The 12,863-nt window shown below is 46.5% G+C and overlaps 1 pseudogene; it reads left to right on the top strand.

Moving 5' to 3' along the window:
* Positions 1 to 11,349: 11,349 nt before the first annotated feature.
* LOC131897324 (small ribosomal subunit protein uS5-like) lies at positions 11,350 to 12,180 on the top strand (annotated as a pseudogene).
* The last annotated feature ends 683 nt before the right edge of the window (positions 12,181 to 12,863 follow it).

Raw genomic sequence — 12,863 nt, 5'->3', positions numbered from 1 at the left:
GTCCTCACATGGTGTTGTCCCCATGTATCTATCCTCTTTGGGCCCTTGTCCCCATGTATCTATCCTCACGTGGAGTTGTTTCCGTGTCTCTGTCCTCACATGACGTTGTCCTGTGTCTTCCCACAGTGTCTCTGTTCTTACAAGGTATTGTCCCCATGTCCCTGTTTTTGCATGGTATGTCTCTATGTCTCTGTCCCCGCATAGCATTGTCCCTATGTCTCTACTCTTGGTTGGTGTCTTCTCATAAGGCTACCAGTCAACTTGAGTTGGGTTAGGACCCTCCCTGCTCCTGCATGAGCTCATCTTTACTAGTGACATTTGCAACAGCTGTTTCCAAGGACGGTCACACTGTATACATAGGACACTGAGGATGAGGATGTCAACATATCTTGTGTGGGGAAGTCACATACCTTTCAATATTATTCCTAACAAGGGGCTTCACAACTCCAATGGGCCCACGGCCTCCAGCAAAGATGGTGTTTTGTTGGAACATTCCTTCTCTCCAAATTCTCTCCCATCCTCCCTCTCTCCCCCAAATATTTATCAAGGGATTAATGTATTCCAGGAATAGTGCCAAGTCCTGGGTGCCCAACAGTAAACAAAACGGAGGAGGGAATGGCTTTCATTACATTATCTTCTCCCACAAGTCCTCTGAGGTCAACCGAGTACCCCAGCTGCACCCTGAATATCTGCCCTCTGCTTGTATGAGCCCATGGTAGGTTCCCTAAGGCTCCTGTGGACCCACCACCTTTCATTTCTTTACATGGTCATCCAGTGTAGCCACTGTATATATAGAGTTCATGGTCCAAACCCCAACACTTTTGAGAGTGAAAATGGATACTATTAATAACACTGAGACCCAGGTAGATGCCAAGAATCCTTACGGCCAGGAAAGCATATGGCCCACTCACGTGGCATGGGTCCAGGTCATTTCCCACCACTCTCTGCTCTTTCTGTCTCCTTTCAATCAGTGCTTTCGGAGCTCAGTGCCGTCTGCTCTGCTGCAGCGGAGAGCGCAGTAAGGAGACTATGGGAGCACAGTGGGCTCGAGCCACAGCGGAGAGACAGGAGGCGAGCAAAAGATGAAGGCAGCGCTCCTGAGGAGCTGGGATGTGGTACCGGCCTTTCAACACAAGCAGAAGTTTCTCCCTGCAGGGCAGTTGGAGCGGAGGTACCTCGCAAGGCTTCCTGCAGACTGTTTCTGATTTCCACTCATGACTCCATTTCCCGGGGTCACGTGAGCTCCCACTGGATACTGTGGTGGTTTGGATGAAAAGTATTCCCGATAGGCTCATGTACTTGACCTCCCTCGTGGGTGGTGCTCCTTAGGAAAGGTATGGCCCCTTCAGGAGATAGAGCCTTGCTAGAGGAAGTACGTCACTGGAGGTAAGCTTTGAAGGTTTATGGCTTTACCCTACTTCCTGTTCTCTGTGTCTGCTCCCTAGGAGTGGATGAAATTGTGACCGGCCAGCTTCCTGTTTCGGCCATCATGCTTGCCTGGTCTCTTACCACGCCCTTCCCACCAGCATCACTGGTGTCTCCCTGGACCAGTAAGCCAAAATAAACTCTTCCTTTCTTAAGATGCTTTTGTCATTTTACTACATTTTGGGCATTTTACTATAACAACAGAAAAGGAACTAATATAGATGACAAGCCTACTTGAAGAAAACTCTAGAATATCAGTGGAAGGATGCACTCATCCTGGAGACTGTCGTACTGTCCCGCTTCTGATCAGGTTTGCTCTGGGCAAAGATGACTAAAAGGTAAGCTGGATTTGGCTAATGAGGCATTAAGCAACATAGCCCAGGACCCCACGACACTATAGACTCCAAAAAGAGTGAGTCACTGTGTTTCTTTCAGAATAGTCTTCTGTGGGGGAAGGGAAGGCTGTGCTCTTTGTCCCTATGGAGACCAAGATCATCCTTGAGCCCAGCATGATGGCACATACCTATAATCCTAGCACTCATGTGGCTGAGCCAGGAGGATCCAGAGGTCAAGGCTAGTTTGGACTACATTATAAATTTGAGACCAGATTGGCATACATGAGACTCTGTCTCAAAAATCACAACAAAAAACAAAACAAAACAAAAACAAAACAAGCTGGGCACGGTGGTGCATGCCTTTAAATCCCAGCACTGGGGAGGCAGAAGCAGAGAATCTCTGTGACTTTGAGGCCAACCTGGTCTACAGAGAGTTACAGGATAGCCAGGGCTACACAGCGAAACCCTGTTTCAAAACAAGCAAACAAACAACAACAAAAAAAGAAACGAACAAAAAAATACCCCAAGTTCACTTGGTCACAGACCTCGAAGAAGCTGAACTACTGAGCAACACACATCACATGTATACAATTAAACTTAAGCCGTGGCAAAATACCTAAGGATTGTCACATATGCTGTGGTTGGAACGAGCCCACAAAAAACGGGCGGTTGAAATTTAATTGCCATTGTGAGGTATTAAGAGGGCAGAAAACTCGCAAGATGTCTCTGTGGGTAAAGGAACTTGCTGCCAAGCCTGACCTCAGTGCAATGACCAGAGTTCATATGATGTCGGAGGGAGAGAACAGAAGCCCCCAAGTTGTCCTCTGACCTCTACACCCACGGGGTAGCACACGTGCACCCAAACAAATCCCAACCCATGTAATAAAGAAATAACAAAGGAATGACTAGAAAGAGTTGGCGGAAAACGTGCTACTGTGGTACTTGAAAGTGAGCTTTCGGGAAGCATTTGGGGTCAGGTGAGGTCATGAGGGTGGGTCCTGAATCCAGTGAGTGGGCTTGTGGCTTTCTCAGATAAGATTACCAAGAGATACCTAAGACAGGATGCTCAGTCCCTCTCACCAGAAGACACCTTGCACAACCTCGGGGCTTACTCTAGCACAGGGGACCTTACCATATGCTGACCTTGATCTTAAAGTTCCTAGCCTTCAGAACTGCAAACTGAATCAAACTTTCATCTTTTACTTATAGAATATTTTTAATTTCTCCTTTGAGGATTTCATACATGGATACAGTACATTTTGATCCATGCCCACACCCCATCTCCAGATTTCCCATGACCTCGCCCCCAACATCATGGCCCCTTCCTAACTTCGTGTTTATTTTCCTCCTCCTTCTCCCCTCCTCCCCTCCCTCCTCCCACCAAGTCCACTTCATAGTGCTCCACATGTGCATTGGTGTGGGACCATCCACTGGGAGCATGGACAATCAACCAGTGACCACAGCCCCAAAGAAAAATGACTTTCCCCTCTCCAGAAGCCATCAGTTCTTCAACTAAGGGTGAGTGAGGTCTCCTGAACCAAACCCCGGTCCATGCTGGAATTTTGACTAGTTTAATCCTGTTCAGGTTTTGAGCAGTTAATTACAGCGGAGGTGAGTTCCTGTGTGCAATGGCATGGCATGTCCAGAAGACAGCATTTCTCCATACTCTCCCTCATCCCCGGACTCTCACAGTCTTTCCGCCCCTCTTCTGGTATGTTCGCTGAGCCTTGGTCAGCAGAAGGAGTGGGTATAAATGTTTCATTTAGTGCTGAGTACTCACCATCACTTAGCCTCAGTACTTGGCTCAGTCAATGCAGACTCATTACTGCCCTGGAACTCTATGGTCACCTCTGTTGACAATCTGCTGCCACGATTGACTCAGACAGATCCACTCTTTAGCCTTCAGGATTACTGTTCAGGACATTTGTACAGCACAGAATGGACCGATTTCTGCAGCTTTACCCATTCTGAATTCTGCAGCACTTATGTAGGGAGTGTGGCTTCTCTACTTACACACCTTTAGAGATGGCAGAAAGTGCATAACTTAGAGACAGAAGAGCATCCTGTGGCGAGCAAGACCTGGGCCCTCGGTGAGCATGCTTGGCCAGGCCCTGGGCTCTTCCGCGCTTGTGGGATCCCTCATTAAAGGAGATCCTATACTCATTGGACATAGTAGCACTTACCTGTGATCCTAACTAGCATTTGTGAGGCAAAGGCAAGAAGATCAAGAGTTCAAAGACAGCCTGGGATACATAATGAGTCCAAAACGAGCCTAAGCTACATCATAGCATTCTATCTCAAAAATCCAGGATCTAAGGTTCTAGTTCGTCAGGAGAGCACGCAATCGTCTAGCACGTACAATGCCTTGTCTTCAATCTCAAGCATTAAGAAATTAAAAGCTGGTGAAATAAAACAATTCAGGTGTCTGATCCTTATCTTATTTTTTTTTCCCTCCTAATTTTAAAAGCCATTTAAGTTTTAGTTTGTGGGCACCACACTTGCTAGGAGCTTTACTGAAATCTGACTTCACCTTGCACGTGCTGGCCAACTAGAAGAAAGGCTGCTTCCTCGATCCCTCACCAAGTCAGACCTAAGCCAAGCGTGTTCCCGGCGGGCTCTGCTATGGTAGACTTTGAGCCTTTGGTGGCTGGATGTTGGGAAAAGCCGAAGGATCGAGGTCAAGCTGGCAGAAGGGAACACAGGACATTTGGGGCAAAGGTTCTTTATCGGTTTTTTATGGATGGATTTCAACGTCAATTGTTCCCACCTTTTGTTTAGACTGGTAACTTTTAAACTCAATTATGGTGTGGCATCCGTAGAACTCCTAATTTGAAGTCTGAATGTGTTTCTCCAGGCTAGAGATGAACCGGATGTGAAATCCCTAACAGACACACATGTCCTCCAATGCTCCCTGCTCCCCGAACCCCTCCCCAGTACCTGCCCCTGGGGCAGTGAGCCAGACCATGAGAAGTGCCTGTTGTCCTCCCTGCTCCAGTGTGGCACCAGGCTGAGGAGTTAGGTATCTGAGCTATTTTATGTGCATTTCCCTCATAAGATATTTTCAGTCGATGCCAGGTGTACTGGAACCCAGCTCCCTGGTTAAGTATAGAGCATCTGTGTTTGGGGAAAAAATAGACATGAACATTCTGTCGCCAGGTTTACATGGAAATAAAATATGGACACTGATGACAAAGAGGCACAATAAAGAAGATGGAGGTGGCCAGGTTTCTGGGCTGAGGCATAACGACAGAAAATGCACTGGAAGAGTGAGCTCGATGGTAGGGAGGGTAGATCCGGGAAAGCAGGAGTTGAGTTTGGGAATGTGCCGGTCAGTTTTTGTCAGCTTGACACAAAGTAGAATTACCTGGGAAGAGGATCCCTCAGTGGAGGGACCCTCCATCAGACGGGCCTGTGTGTATATGTCTGTGGGGCACTTTCTTGATTAACTTTGGTTGCGGAAGGGCTCAACCCACTGTGGGGTGTTACCCCTGGGCAGGTGGTCCCGGGTTACATAAGGAGGCTGAGCAAGCCGTGAGAGCAAGCCAGTAAGCAGCATTCCTCCATGGTCTCTACTTGAGTTCTTGCCCTGGCTTCCCTGCAGGGTGAAGTGTAACTCGTGAGCCAAATAAACTCTTCCCTCCCCCAAGAGACAAGGTAGAACGGGGCCACACATTGTAGAACCATCTCTACGAAGCAGCGGCTGTGAGTGCCGCAGAGAGGCGTGGCTATGAGGAATTGGATGGTCTCCGTGGGTACAAAGCAGGACCTGGGTGAGTCAGTCCTGGTTCAGTGCTACTCAAACCCTGGGCAGAATGAGAGACAGGGGTGCGTGAACCCTTCTGCCTGGAGCCTGGAGGATGACTGGGTAGACCCCACGCAGACTGATTGCAAGGGAAAGCACAGTGCATCTTTTGTCTGATACGATCTATGCAGACTACTGGAGGCATGTTTAAGCTCCAAGGGCCCAAGGTGTGTGGGGCCCGATCGGAAGTCAGCACCAGGCGGCTGGCAAAAGCTTGTCTTGTACCTTGAAGATCTGGGAGGTTCAGAAACTGAAGCTGCATTTTCCAACCCCTGAAGCAAGACTTATTTTTTTTTTTTTTTTGCCTCTGCATCTACTTCTCTAAGTGTATTTTTTTTTAAACAAGAATTCTGTTGATAGATACTATATAATCACATTGTTTAAATATTTGAGACGGTGATTGCACTACCATTCCATGTTAATTGCTACTTCTGTGAACATGTCAGATGCTTTCAGGCAAAATTAATTAGGGCCAAACAATTGATTGATGGCCTTTGAAAAAATCCAAACCTTCAGAAACGAAACAGTTTTATAATCCAACTGCAAAGCGAATTTAAACAAAAGAATGTATCAGCTCAAAGATGAACTCCCCAAAGGCCACATGAGAATCTTGCCAGTAATAAAAATAAAAAAATAAAAAATAAATGCAAAACCTACCAGTGGGAATCAATTTAAAATAACTTAGTCCAACCTCTGGAGACAGACGTCTTCCTGTAGAGTGAGAGGCCTCATTCCTTAAATCGTGAGGTTGACGGGATCTCGGTACCTGTCAAGATATCTCCACTTAATGCTGGCTTTATTCTCATTGCTTCCAAATTCTTTCTTTGGTTGTAGTTTCTCATCCTTACCTCTTGTCCATTGTAAATTTCTGGAGCAAAATTCTGTCTCTGACCTGGAGAGTTGAATTTTTGAGAATTGAATCCTTGTGGCTCAGAAAACAAATGCACTCACCAGAAAGCCGAACTATTCCCTGGTGATAATACAAGCATGAAGCTCTTGGGAGGTGTGAAGTTTGTGATGGTTGGTATTATCTGTAGTGGGTAGCCATTCCAGCTTTGTTCTGGAAGTTCCAACCCCCATTGAGACTTCGGCAACTGTCACGCCTACAAGGCGGGGCCAAGGGAGGCGCCTGGGGACCCGAGATCCGGATCGGCGAACGCTCTCTTGGTTCCAGGACGCTGGATGGTGGAGGTAGACAGAGGAGAGCTCCAGAGAACACCGCTGGACTGTGATACACCTTCCCCAGACCCCGCGACCTACCTATCCCTTAATTTGTAAGTTACGACATTAAATAAATCTCCTTTTAACTACGTGGAGTGGCCTAATTCCTGTCAGCAAAACATCCCTCACCAAGTATTTGATCTTGGGAGATCACAAAACCTCTGAGTTTACCTTGTTGTTCTAAATTTTTTGTCTCTTCTCTCAACCAGCTTTTTTATTGTAGCTGCTGACTATATTCTAGAACAGCTGAAATCAACTGATGCCAGTCATCTGGGATGATTCTATGTGAGGTAGACCATGAATTTAACAATTGTTTTACGTATGTGGAGTGTATCCCATACGTAACTACTGCTTCTTTTATATTTTTAAAGTCCCTTGTTGAAATTGGTTGTAATGTATATGTATTATATGGCTCGGGGTGTGTGTCATCCGCTGGCTTCTCATGGATGATAACAGGATAAGCCATTGTGTGAGAGCCATTTGGAGATGTTACAACCTCTATGGTCTTGCCCTTCTGTTTATTAGGTCCCTTGTCATGTTTACTGAGAGTTTCTTCTAAGGCCTGCAAACGAGCACCTAGGGTCTGTTCTAGGGAGTGAACCTCCTCTCTGGCAAGGGACTCCAGATTTCTCATGGAATCATAGAAGTTTTTATGTTCCTCAGAAACATATGATTTCATGGACCTTATCTTATCAATTAATGATAATCTTTCTTTCTTATATAGTGTCTGGAGAGTTAGTGTTCTGTCCATTAAATATTCATATTTATTATCAATAAGATCAATTTTTGGTACAAGCCTGTTTTGTAAATCCTGATTAGCAGATTCCAGAGAAAGAATCTTTTTCTCTAAGGTCTCATTGCTATCCATTAAAGCAGATTCCAGAGATAGAATCTTTTTCTGTAAGCCGTCATTGCTCTCGCTTAAAGCCTGTATCAGTCCCAATAATAACTCATCTTTGTTCTTGTTTTTAAACCAGTGTTTGAACACTGTGTGAATTATTACGATGAATGCCAAAATGGTACAGGCCAGATATGCCTTAGGAAGGTCGTATATTTCCAGGAAGATGTTATTCATCATACAGGCAAAAAGGTTTTCAAATTCTTGTGAGGTAATGTTGTCAGCCATATTACCAGAATTACTCAAAATTTGTCAGTCAATTTTAAGGTGTAAAATTATCAGGTATTTTTACTTACCTTTCGTGGTTTTGGGGGGTGTAGTAGCATTTTTTAGCCAGCAGGTGGCGATGGTACAGCTCCAAAGCAGGGCCTGCTGGTGATCTTGGCTGACTGCAGCTCGCTGGAGTCAAGATGGCTGAGCCGAGCTGCAGCTGGCGTGCGTGCACTCAGGAAGCTGGGGAGTGCCTCTTTCGCTGGTCTCGGGGCTAAGCTAGGGAGCTGAGACCGGAGTAGCTGCTCCCTTTTTCGGGAATGGAACCGTGTAGGTGTTCCCTGGTTATATGGAATTTTGCAGGCAGGTTTAGGTACCCGCTAGCCGGGGAGGAGGCTGAGGGCAGGAGCCACCCAGGCTTTTGGGATTTGCCCCACGTTGGGCGCCAGATATTGGCGAAATTATTTAGGCCACTCCACGTAGTTAAAAGGAGATTTATTTAATGTCGTAACTTACAAATTAAGGGATAGGTAGGTCGCGGGGTCTGGGGAAGGTGTATCACAGTCCAGCGGTGTTCTCTGGAGCTCTCCTCTGTCTACCTCCACCATCCAGCGTCCTGGAACCAAGAGAGCGTTCGCCGATCCGGATCTCGGGTCCCCAGGCGCCTCCCTTGGCCCCGCCTTGTAGGCGTGACAGTTGCCGAAGTCTCAATGGGGGTTGGAACTTCCAGAACAAAGCTGGAATGGCTACCCACTACAATTATCAACTTGATTGGTTCTGGAATAATCTTTGAGACACCTCTCTGGGCCCGTGGATGGAGTTTCCAAGTTGAGTTCAATTGTGGTGGGAAAAATCTACGTTAAATATGAATGGCACCATTCCATGCCCTGTGGTCCAAAACTGAATAAGGAGGAAAAAGCTCACTGAGCACCAACATTCATTTCTCTCTGCTTCCTGACTCTGGATACCATGTGACCAGCTGTCTCATGCTCTTGAGGCCCTGTCTTTCCCACCATGACGGACCTGAACCCTCAAACTGTGGACCAAAATAAGTTCTTCTTTAATCAATTTATTTATTTTGGTTTTTCAAGACAGGTTTCTCTGTGTAACCCTGGCTGTCCCTGGAACTCACTTTGTAGACCAGGCTGGCCTCGAACTCACAGAGATTCGCCTACCTCTCTCTGTCTCTGGAATAGTGGAGTTAAAGGCATGTGCCACCACCACCTGGCGATAAATTGTTTCTTACTTTAAATGTTTCTGTCAAGTATTTTGTCCGCAACAAGGAAAATACTAACCTTGTTACTAACCATGTTACTCACATGAAGTAAGGCTCAGAACAATGTCTTTGGGAGGCCTTCCTTGGTTGAACAGATGAAGACCCATTCAACACCACCAATAAACTTCATACACAATATTAAAGATCTTTTTAAAAAAAAGTTAGATTGCATGTGGGGAGCTGAGACAGGAAGATCGCTGTGAATTAGAAGCCCGTGGGGGCAAGATAGTGAGTTCCAGGCCAGCACTGGGTGACAGAGACATTATCTCAAAACAACACAAAATCAGAGGGCAGGCACAAATACACAGTGAGTTGTGTGCACGAGATTTAATATGAGATTGCCTGGACTTGGATTCTAATGGTGCTGTTTGCTAACAGTGGGGCCTGGGGCAGAGTTTTCTCCGATGAAAATGAGACGATGAGCATGAAAACAATGGACCCTGCACGTTGTTGTGAGAATCAAGTGAGAACGCCCATATTTAGCCCGGGATGCGAACTCAATTCATTCAAATGAGAGAGGATGTTCAGTTAGCTTCTCCAGAAAGCCAACATGCAGAACAGGTGTAAACATGGCTGACAAAAAGGCTCGGTGGGTAAAAGCACTTGCGGCTGAGCCTATGACCTGAGTTTGATCCCTGGGAACCAAAGCGGAAAAAAGAGAACAGACCAAAGACAGTTATTCTCCGATTTCTACATGCCTGTTGTGACATGCCTGAGCCAACACGTATACATACACACACAATACAAAGTAAATAAATGCGATAAGTATTTTTTTTAAAGTAGACGTAAACAGATGTAATTAAAGTATAGCTCAAGGCCATATGTTTCAAGTGTCTGTTGATGCTTGCAATTTTGTTAATTTAAAATCCAATACCCACCTGGGGATATGATGCAGTTGGTAGAGTGTTAGTCTAGCAGGATGAAGCCTTGGGTTCCATTTCCAGCACTGAATAAATTATACCTGGTGCTACGTGCCTGTAATCCTGACACGAGAGATAGAGGCAGGAGGACCAGAGACATAAAGCTACACTCTGCAGCTGAGCAGTGGTGGCGCACGCCCTTAATCCCAGCACTTGGGAGGCAGAGGCAGGTGGATCTCTGTGGGTTTCGAGGCCAACCTGGTCTACAAAGAGAGTCCCAGGACAGCCAGGGCTGGTACACAGAGAAACAAACAGAGCTATGCTGTACTATACAGCCAGTTCAAAGCTAGTTTTGGTTACATGAGACTGTCTCAGAAAGAACGAAGAGGAAAGAGGGGAGGGAGGAAGGGAGGGAGGGAGGGAAAGAAAACTGATACTCGTGTTGAAAGTACGGATTCTCCATAAGACCGTTGTGAAGTTGAGGCAGGAGGATTTGAGTTTGGGTTTAGCATGACACTATTTCTAAAAAGAAATAGACACACAAGCAAACATTCCCCTTGTAGAGCCTGTCTTTTAGAGAGAGTTTTTAAAGAAGCCAAGCTGTGAAGTTTGATTAAAAATTTCAGCCCGACATCTGACTTTCTCACCTCGAAAGTACGGCAGATAGTGGACAGCAGGTGGGGAAATAATCCCAATAAAACAATTAAAGGACTGGAAATGAGCAGGGGTAGTTTCAGTGTGGTCGACACTCTACAGTTACAAGTGGCTTTGTTATTTATCCAAGAGTGGGCCCTGGATCTCATAGTAGGCACCTATGTATGATACACGGAATGAGAGAGGATACGTTATTTTCCCAGAATTCCGGCGTCTCCCCCATCTTCGCGTCTCCTTTGCAGTCTAGGCTCCACTTTCCCGTCTTCACACAATGGCCTCTCGGGACCTCCTCGCAGAGGATCCAGCCATGCCTGTCTTCGGTGGCTTTCTGGACCCCCTCACTTTTGGATCATCAGTGCCTCAAAAACAATGCCTTGTGGAAGACCTTGCAAACTCAAGGTGGGCCCTGATCTACTAGACCGCGGTTGTGGAGGTCAATGTGGCTAACCCTCTGCAACGTTTTCCTGGGTGGTTGTTTTTGAACAGAGAAGCCTGATGGTAGCATTCGTTCTCAATTTGGGCTCTCTCCTTTCAAATGTATATTTTTACAAGTTAGAGCATCAGCAGGTAGCGTCTTGGTCCCAGGGCACCTTTCCTGTTGTGCAACAAAGAGCTTAAGATGTCACTTTAATGTTATTAATCTTGCTGCTTCTTCAGAAAAACACCAAATGGCGGATGACGCTGCCGTTACAGCGGGAGAGCAGGGAGAACCTGGAGTCCGGGATTAGGAGGCCGTGGCGGCTTCCAAGGAGGATTGAGCAGTGATCTTAGGGGCCATAGTTGTGGAGATAAAGCTGAAGACAAGGAGTGGGTCCCTGTCACCAAGCTGGGCCGCCAGGTTAAGGACATGAAGATCATGTCCCTGGAAGAAATCTACCTGTTCTCCCTGTCCATTAAGGAATCTGAGATTACAGACTTTTTCCTGGATGCATCCCTAAAGGATGAGGTTCTAAAGATCATGCCAGTGCAGAAGTGGACTCGGGCTGGCCAGTGGACCAGGTTCAAGGCTTTTGTCCCTATTGGGGACTACAGTGATCATGTTGGTCTTGGTGTTAAGTGCTCCAAAGAGGTAGCCACTGCCATCCGAGGGGCGAAGCTTTCTGTTGTCCCTGTGTGGATAGGCTACAGGGGGAACAAGATTGGCAAGCCCCACTGTTCCGTTCAAAGTGACAGGCCCCTGTGGCTCTGTGCTGGTGTGTCTCATCTCTTACCCCAGATGCACTGGCGTCGTCTCTGCTCCTGTGCCCAAGAAGTTACTGATGACGGCTGGTATTGATGACTGCTACCCATCAGCCAGGGGCTGCACTGCCACCCTGGGCAACTTTGTCAAGGCCACCTTTGATGCCATCTCCAAGACCTACAGCTACCTGACCCCTGACATCTGGAGAGAGACTGTGTGCACCACGTCTCCTTATCAGGAATTCACTGACCATCTTGTGAAAACCCACACCAGAGTCTCTGTTCAGAGGACCCATGCTCCATCTGGGGCCACCATATAAGGGTTTTGCTATAAGAAAAATACAGTGACTTAAGCCTGAAAAAAAAAGATGTTATTAATCTCTACAACAGACAGAGCTGCTTTGTCTGCTCCCTTCTCCTCTGCAATCTCACGCTTGCTCACACTCCTTCCCTCACCAAATCGCACCGTTTTCTTGTCTTCCTGCTCTCTTTTGTTGCAGAATTGAGAAAGACTGGCAAGGAGAAACCACGCCACAGCCAAAATGTTATGCTGTATTAAAACGTCCTACACCAAAAAAATTGAGTCCAGTGTTTTTTGTTTTTTGTTTTTTTTTTGTTCTCAGGACACAGAAAGAGTGAAGCTGTAGTCTTTGCTAGACTATAACACCAATGACCCATTATAGTCCATCCGTCCACAGTAGGGTTCCGGTTGCCCCCTAAAACCTCATGAGTTGGGCCGCTACTCCCTGCTTTTCTCTTGGTGTTTCAATCTTCTCAGCTCTCCCTACGGTGACTCCTTATGCTCTATTTACAGCAAGTGTTCTGTAGCTTCTCTAGTTCACATCTCTAAACTCCACACTCCTCCTCTAGACCAAAGGCAGCATAGGTTTATCACAGTCCCAGCCTCACTTCTCAGCACCAATTTTCTGTAATGACTCACTTTTCTCATTGTTGTGACCAGAAAAGAAGCTGCTTGAGGGAATAGGGACTGGCTTTGGCTTAC

Source organism: Peromyscus eremicus, chromosome 22 (assembly GCF_949786415.1).
Source record: "Peromyscus eremicus chromosome 22, PerEre_H2_v1, whole genome shotgun sequence".
Taxonomy (NCBI): domain Eukaryota; kingdom Metazoa; phylum Chordata; class Mammalia; order Rodentia; family Cricetidae; genus Peromyscus; species Peromyscus eremicus.
This window is presented reverse-complemented; position numbering and strand designations above follow the sequence as displayed.